Raw genomic sequence first — 7,578 nt, forward strand, 5'->3', positions numbered from 1 at the left:
AAATCACGACCTGGAATGCAGCCCTTTCTCCCACTCCAGCACCCTGGATCGACTTTATGGAGCCTGGAGGGCACTCGCCCTTCCCAGGTGTGGCTTCTGGGGTTCCGGGTCTCCACGCTCTGCTGCCAAAAAGGTCCCCTGTTTGTGTCGCCCATAGGAGGTACCTGGCGGACAGAAGCCAGGTTGTAGGTTTCTGAAAGGTGCTTGGTTTATCCTGCAGTGGATACTGTGGGCCTGGCATCCGCGCACCACCTCTCTGCTCTTTCTCCTCCAGGCTCCCCAGCCCGAGGAGGCGCTCACCTGTTCTGCTCCACTCCTACAGAGCTGCCACCAGTCCCCGGGAGGCAGGAACACTCTGCTCGCCCGGAGGAGACCTGCAGGATTTCGGTGGGTTGGAGCTACAGTTGCTAACCTCAGGGCCACTATGGCTCAATGAAAATGAAGGGAAAAGTTAATTGGAACAACAGATAACACCTCTGCAGCCTCTGGACACAGAGAAAGTTGCTCAGATGGCAGAGTGTGCAAACCTCAATAACTGCTAAACCATCCTTTTAGATCAAAACATGGGATGATGGGCTCTATTTTAGCTAAAATATGCAAATGTATGTTGAATAACCAGAACAGTGAATTTCAGAGGTTGTGCATCAGGACTAGGTAGTGGAATAGCTCTCTTTGCAACATTAAACAAGCTAATCAATCAACAGAATCCAAGCTCAGGATGCATTTGCAACCTGGGAAAGAGATGAAATTAAAAGTTGGGACGGAGGTATGAAGCTGTAGCATAATGTCCTCTAAGCTAATCAGAGGTGAGACATAGGGGCCCTAATGACAGCCACCTCCAGGTTCTCCCCTAGATGTGGTTCTGTGGGGATCCTGGAGTTGCCTCCATGTTTGTCTGTTGTTCCCCAGGAAGCTCCTATGCACAAAGATGCAGGCCTGTGTTGTTGTGTTGCATTTTTCTGAGTTTACCACTCACATCCAGAACTTTTTAATCTCTTTCCATAGGCAGCAACTGCATACTGAGCCTGAGTTTATCAGCTGCATTTACAGGTGTTTCTATTCAGAATTCACTTTTCCCTCTGTGAGGTGTGCAAAGGTAAAGGCAGTCCAGAGTAGAGATCTGGGGGAGCTCAGAGACACCAGGGCCTCCATGGCATGCATTCATAGCAGTTATGCTATTTTATTACCCATTGAAGCACATCCTGATTGCTTAAGGTATTGGGGCATTGTGAATAGAACTACTATATGTAATGGTGTGCTGTTATCTCGATATACATTTTTGAGGCAGTTTTCTATATTTTTAGGACCATGTGGTGAAACCATGTCTAACTTTGGGGAAAATGCCCAGTTTTTTGATAGTGTTGAACTGTTGTGTGCTCTTCCAGCAATGCACAAGAGTGCCTGTGGCTGTTCATCATCCTCATGGTTGATACTACACTTACTAAAGACCTTAGCAGCTCGGTAGGTGTGCAGTGCACTTGGGGTCTTAGTTTGTGCTTTCCTCATGACAGGTGATACTAAGAATCATTTCTATGCTTCTTTACCATCTTGTATCTTTCTTGTGAGTTGTCTGTTCATATCTTTACCCATTATGTTGTCTTATTGTTGAGTGTCTTACTATATTTTTTACACAAGTTTGTTTTAGACATATACTTTCCAAAGATTCCCCCAGTGTTTGACTTGTCTTTTCATTTCCTTAATATGATTTTTTTTACAGAGGAATTTAATACAGTCCACATTATCAGGTTTTTCTTTCATGGATTTCTTGTTGTTATTGTTTGTTTGTTTGATAGCAGGGATTGAACCCAGGGTGCTTAACCACTGAGCCACATCCATAGCTTTCATGGATTTTGGGGGTGGGTTGTATTTAGAACCTCATCATGAAACATGTGGTCATGCACATCTTCTAGAGTTTTACAGTTTCCCATTTTAAATGAAAATCTAGAGAGTAGTTTGATAGGTTCTGGCATCCATATGTGTGGCTTCTTGAAGTGTGTGTCCTTTATAAGTCAGTGATGTCTAGTCTAGGTTTAAAAAGAGCGTGTTGGGAATTTCTGGAATGCACTGAATCTTCAGATCAGGTTTGAGGTAGTTTCATCTTAATTATATTGAGACCTGAACAAAGACTATCTCTGTATTTATTTATATTTCATTTGATTTCTTTATAAACATTTCAAGAATTTCTGAAGTATGATTGTACTTTAATACTTACATGTAAATACTTCAAATTTGGGGTCTCTATTTTAAATATTAATGCTTTAAATTTTTTCTTATTCCAGTTTATATATTTCACTATTTCCCCTACATGATGGCTGAAATATAGGAAATCAATGAAATTTTGTCTATGGGCCATGTACTTTGCTGCTTGCTATCTCCATCCATTCTGATCAAGACATAGGAGGTAGGCTCTATTTCTTTTCAATTTCCAAAATCATGACCTGGAATAGTCAGAACTATGAATTTAAGAGCTTCATTGTGCCTAGCACAAGGGGGTGCAGCTCTGAACAGTGAACACCCAGCATCCTGCACTGTCTACAGTGGCCAGCAGGGGGCACTCAGAACAGCTTTCTGTGATCAACTGCTTTTGGGGGCTGTGTTCTGTGCCCTAATCAAACTTCCTTCTCCTGGGGACCCACCTGAGAGATGCCACATCTAGGGACTCCTAGAGGCTCTATCTAAGGTGTAGACCAGAGGTTTTTTTTTTTTTTTTTTTTTTTTAATCCTGGGGAGACACTGGAAAGATACCATGGACTAGGGATGCCTGGTGGATATGTCTGTGGTGAGGACCAGAGCTTCCTTCTCCTTGGCACCTACCCATGGAGGCTCTACTGTGGATTCAGGATGCCTGAGGTCCATGTGAGGAAAACATGAGGAAGAAGCTTCCTGTGCACTGCCTGATGGGCTGAGAAGTAAGTTCTGCCATGTTCTTTACTTTCTCAGGTAATATTTTAGGAGAACTTATTTTACAACAGTATTTCTTACTGAGGCTTTGGCTGCTCATTATCATGGTATGTCAATGTATTTTGTATGGCTTGAGTGTCTGAGGACGCAAATGCCCCCTCAAGATGGTGCAGGGAGGGCCCAGTGCCTGGAATCTCACTGGGGCCTGAGGGTAAGGGCTCATCAAAATGCAGCAAGAAGCTCTCAGGAGCCTCTAGGGTGAGAGATGCAAAGATTATGATGGATTGCACTACCCAGAATCCTGGGTAACTGTAGAATCCTCATTGCAGTTACCAGAGCCTTCTGCAGGGAGGGCAGCATGGGTCAAATGACAGACTGTGCTACCCATAATTCTTGGGGACCTGCAGCTTGCAGAGACCTCTGCAGAGAGGGCTGTACTGACAAAAAATCAAACTATGCTGCCAATTACTTTTGGGTGCCTGCTCTACCCAGGAGCCTCTGGGGGTGAGAATTGTAAGGGCAGAATACCAGACTTCAATGCTCAGAATATCTGGGGATGCCTACATACCCTGTAACCCTGTAAGTCCCAGAGGATTTGGTGGTGATGGTTTTGTTGGTAGAGCTCACATCCTAGAATCTCCAGGGTCCCAGGGAAAGCATGGGGTCTTCAGCCCCTGTGATCCTCAGCAGGACTGTGCAGGCCAAACACTAGACTGCATTATTAGAACCCTCAGGGACTGCAGCTTCCAGAATCCTCTGTGGTGAGGGGCAAACCACTGAACTGCATTACCCACAATCCTAAGGGGGAACTTTAGTTTCAGAATTTTCTGCAGTGAGTAGGAAAAACACAGGACTAAATTACCCACAAATCTCGGTGCCAGTAGCTCTCAGGATCCTCCATTGTGAGGACTGTTGGACTGAGAGCTTAACTACAGTATCCAGAATCCTTGGTGGGGTGTGTTGCCCGTTAGTATGCAGCCTGCAACTCCCTGAGGCCTCCCAAGTGAGAGCTCTGCATTATGCAGGTCAGACTACACTACCTACAATTCCTGGGGACACACTGGTGAGTGTGCTGCCTGCAATTCCAGGAGGCTTCCACAGTGAGGTCTTCAGTCCCAAGACAAGCATGTGGCCTTCAGTTCTCATGGCCCTTGCAGTAGGGGCATGTAGGCAAAACACTGGACTACCTTATCCAGAGTCCTCAGGGGGAATTGCAGTTCCCAGGATCTGCAATAGTGAGGGCTTCAGGGTAGGGAGCTGAACTATACTACCTAGAATTCTTGGAGGTGCCCCGTGTCCATGTGGCCTGGAACTCTCAGAGGCTTCCACAGTGAGGGCTATGGAGGTAGAGGGCAATACTATACTACCCAGAATCCCTGGGGGCCTGCAACTCCCAGACACCTTCCTTTTGAGTACCGCCGGGGCAAACTTTATATTGCACTACACAGACTCCTCAGGGGTGTCTAGGTAGGCTTGTGCTACAAAGATCCCAGAGCCATGATGGGGGTGAAGTCCACTTAGGTAGGATGGATTGCACTACCCAGAATAATCATGGCCCACAGCTCTCAGTGACCTCTGCGGTCAGAGCTGACTGAGTAGAACTGATTACAATACTCAGAATTCCTGGAGGCTCCGAGCTCTAGGTAGTCACTGTACAGTTGAACATAGCCCCAGGCTATAATACCCATGATCCTTGGGGGCTTGCAGCTCCCAGAATCCACTGTAGTGATGCTGCATGGACAGAACACCAGAATACACTGTCTAGAATCCCTAGGGATGCCTGAGTGACTGTGTAGCCTGCAATTTCTAGAGACCTCTGCAGTGGGGGCTGCATTGTAGAAGACTGGATTACACTACCCAGAATCCTGGGTGGGGGTATGAGGTTGAATGTGCTACTTGAAGCCCCCATAGACCTCTGAAGTGAGGGCTGAGTGGGCACAATGCCAGTCTACACTGTTCAGAATCACTAGGGGTGCCTGAGTAGCCTGCAGCTCACAGAGACCTCTGCAGCTGGCCTGCAATGTGGAATACAAGACTGCACTACCCAGAATCCTGGTGGTATGAGGGTGAATGTGCTACTTGCAGCCCCTAGGCTTCTGGGGTGAGGGCTGCATGGGTAGAACACCAGAGTCCACTGCCAGGGTTCTCCAGGGTGTCTGGGCCAGCACATGGCACACACCTTCCATGGTCCTGTAGGGCAAAGACTGTGTGAGCAGAGCACCAGACTACACTGTCCAGAAACCCTGAGAACCCTGAATCTGTGTAGCCTGCAGCTCCCAGAGGCATCCATGGTGAGAGCTGGACAGGCAGGACAGACTGAATGATCTAGAATGATCTCATAGGCTACTGGGAATTTGGTCTGAGCTCAGGTTCTTCTACCCTCCTACAGTGGTCACCCTGGGCTGGGAATTAACAGATTTTCTTAAAACCCCTGATTCTGAATTGGAACAGTCCCTGGTTAAGTCATTCTGTCTCAAAGACTACACGTCCCAGAAGCCTCTGAGGTGGTCTGTTTCTGGCCTCTGCCCTTGGGCTGAGGGCCTAGCCTCCCTGTACCTGCCTCCCTCTGTGCCTCTGCCTGCCTATCTCAGGCTGCTGCAGCACTTGGCCTGGTGGAGTGCAGCGAGGGGGTCTCCTGGACTCCATTTCTCCTCTTCTGAGATACCACAGCCAGACCTAGTTAGAGCAGTGGGAACATATTTTATTCATTAACTGCTGAGGGTGGAAGAAGGTGCTGACATTCATCAGGGAGCCAGGAGAGGCCCCGCCTCTGAGCTGGGAAGAGCTCCTGCACAGCGCATGGCCAAAAGGGCGTGGTCAATAAGGGGCAGGGCCTTGCCGCCATCTTTAATACTGCCTCCTTGAGAGTGAGGAGCTGACTTCCCCCTCAGGACCAACCCGGGATAGTCCCAGTCCTCGGAGTGTTGGGTCACTCCACAGGGAGTGGCAGAGCTCCCTTCTCAGAGCAGATTGAGAGAGACACCCAGGTTGCGGACTCTCATGGGTCATGCCTCCAGGGACTCACGGAGCTCCCTTCTCCTCAGAGCAGCCTCAGTGTGGATTCTTGGCTTAGGGACTTTCGTGAGTCGTGTCTCCAGGGATTCCCGGGGTTCCCTTCTCCTCAACAGCCTGAGAGAGACACTTGGTGTGGGGACCCTTGTGGGCCACGTCTCTAGGGGTGCCTGGGGCTCCCTTGAACTCAGAGTGGCCTGAGGGAGACGCCTGTTGTGGGCACCCTCTTGGGTCATGTCTCTAGGGACACCCAGGGTTCTGTTCTCCTCAGAGCAGCCTGAGGTAGATGCCTGGTGTGGGGACCATTTCGGGTCACATTCTAGGGACACTGGGGGGCTCCCTCATCCTTACAGCAGCCTGAGGGAGATGCCAGGTCTGGGGAGCCTCGTGGGTCACGTCTCTAATTAGGCGGGGCGTTCCTTTCTCAGAGTGGCCAGGGGCAGACGCCAGGGTTGCTGTGCATGGTCAAAGGGGGCGTGGCCAACCAGGGGCTGGGCCTCAGCGCCATCTTTAAGGCCACCTCCTTGAGAGTGAGGAGCTGGCTTCCCCCTCAGGACCAACCCGGGAGTGTTGGGTCACTCCACAGGGAGGGGCAGAGCTCCCTTCTCAGAGCAGATTGAGAGAGACACCCAGGTTGGGGACTCTCATGGGTCATGCCTCCAGGGACTCACGGAACTCCCTTCTCCTCAGAGCAGTCTCAGTGGACTCCTGGCTTAGGGACTTTAGTGAGTCTTGTCTCTAGGGATGTCTGGGCTTCCATTTTCCTCAGAGCAGCCTGAGGGAGACACCTGGTTTCGGGACCCTCATGGGTCACAATCTAGGGACACTGTGGGGCAGCCTCATCCTTACTGCAGCCTGAGGGATATGCCAGGCCTGGGGAGCCTCGTGGGTCATGTCTCTATGTAGCCCTGGGTTCCCTTCTCCTCAGAGCTGCCTGGGGCGGTTGCCAGGGTTGCTGTGCTTGGCCAAAGGGGGCGTGGTCAACCAGGGGTGGGGCCTCGTCGCCATGTTTAATGCCGCCTTTTTGAAAGTGAGGAGCCTGCTTCCCCCTCAGGACCAACCCGGGAGAGCCCCAGTCCTCGGAGTGTTGGGTCAGTTGTGGGGAGCCTTGTGGGTCACAACTCTATGTAGGCCCTGGGTTTTCTTCTCCTCAGAGTGGCCTGAGGGAGATGCCTAGTGTGTGGACCCTCGTGGTTTATGTCTCTTTGGATGCCTGGGGTTCCCTTCTCCTCTGAGTAGCCTGGGGGAGATGCCTGGCTTGGGGACCCTCATGGGTCATATTTTTAGAGAAGCCTGGGGTTTTCTGCTCAGAGCAGCCTGAGGAGATGCGTAGCATGGGGACCCTCATGGGTCATGTCTCAGGGACACCTGTGATTCCCTTTTCCTCAGAGCAGCCTCAGAGAGATGGCTCAGAAGCTTCTGGCAGCTCTGGCAGCCAGTGAGGGGATGGTGGGAAGCATGAGGAGCAAACCCTGTCCTGGACCTGAGAGCTGAGGGCAGCCTTGGCTGTCAGCCCCACTCTGTCCTTCACAATTTCATCCTGGCTCCCTGTGCAGCAGTGACCCTTCCTTAGGCTGTGACCCTCATCATCTTAACATAGTGACCCAGGGTGATTTCTAGGGAACCTGGCAGGGAGGAAGGAGGAATGTGTAGGGAGGGAGGAAT

At 50.2% G+C, this 7,578-nt stretch overlaps 1 long non-coding RNA gene across 3 annotated transcripts in view; it reads left to right on the forward strand.

Moving 5' to 3' along the window:
* The first annotated feature begins 969 nt into the window (after positions 1–969).
* LOC125617003 overlaps positions 970–7,578 on the forward strand; it is a 24,053-nt gene continuing 17,444 nt past the window's right edge. For 2 of the 3 annotated variants that reach the window (XR_007347870.1, XR_007347871.1), the window contains exons 1-2: positions 970–1,461; positions 2,280–2,909. This is a non-coding gene — a long non-coding RNA (uncharacterized LOC125617003). The remainder of the gene's footprint in view (positions 1,462–2,279; positions 2,910–7,578) is intronic. The other variant, XR_007347872.1, reaches the window with a different exon arrangement.

The sequence above is a fragment of the Marmota marmota genome, unplaced genomic scaffold, assembly GCF_001458135.2.
Source record: "Marmota marmota marmota unplaced genomic scaffold, marMar, whole genome shotgun sequence".
Taxonomy (NCBI): Eukaryota; Metazoa; Chordata; class Mammalia; order Rodentia; family Sciuridae; genus Marmota; species Marmota marmota.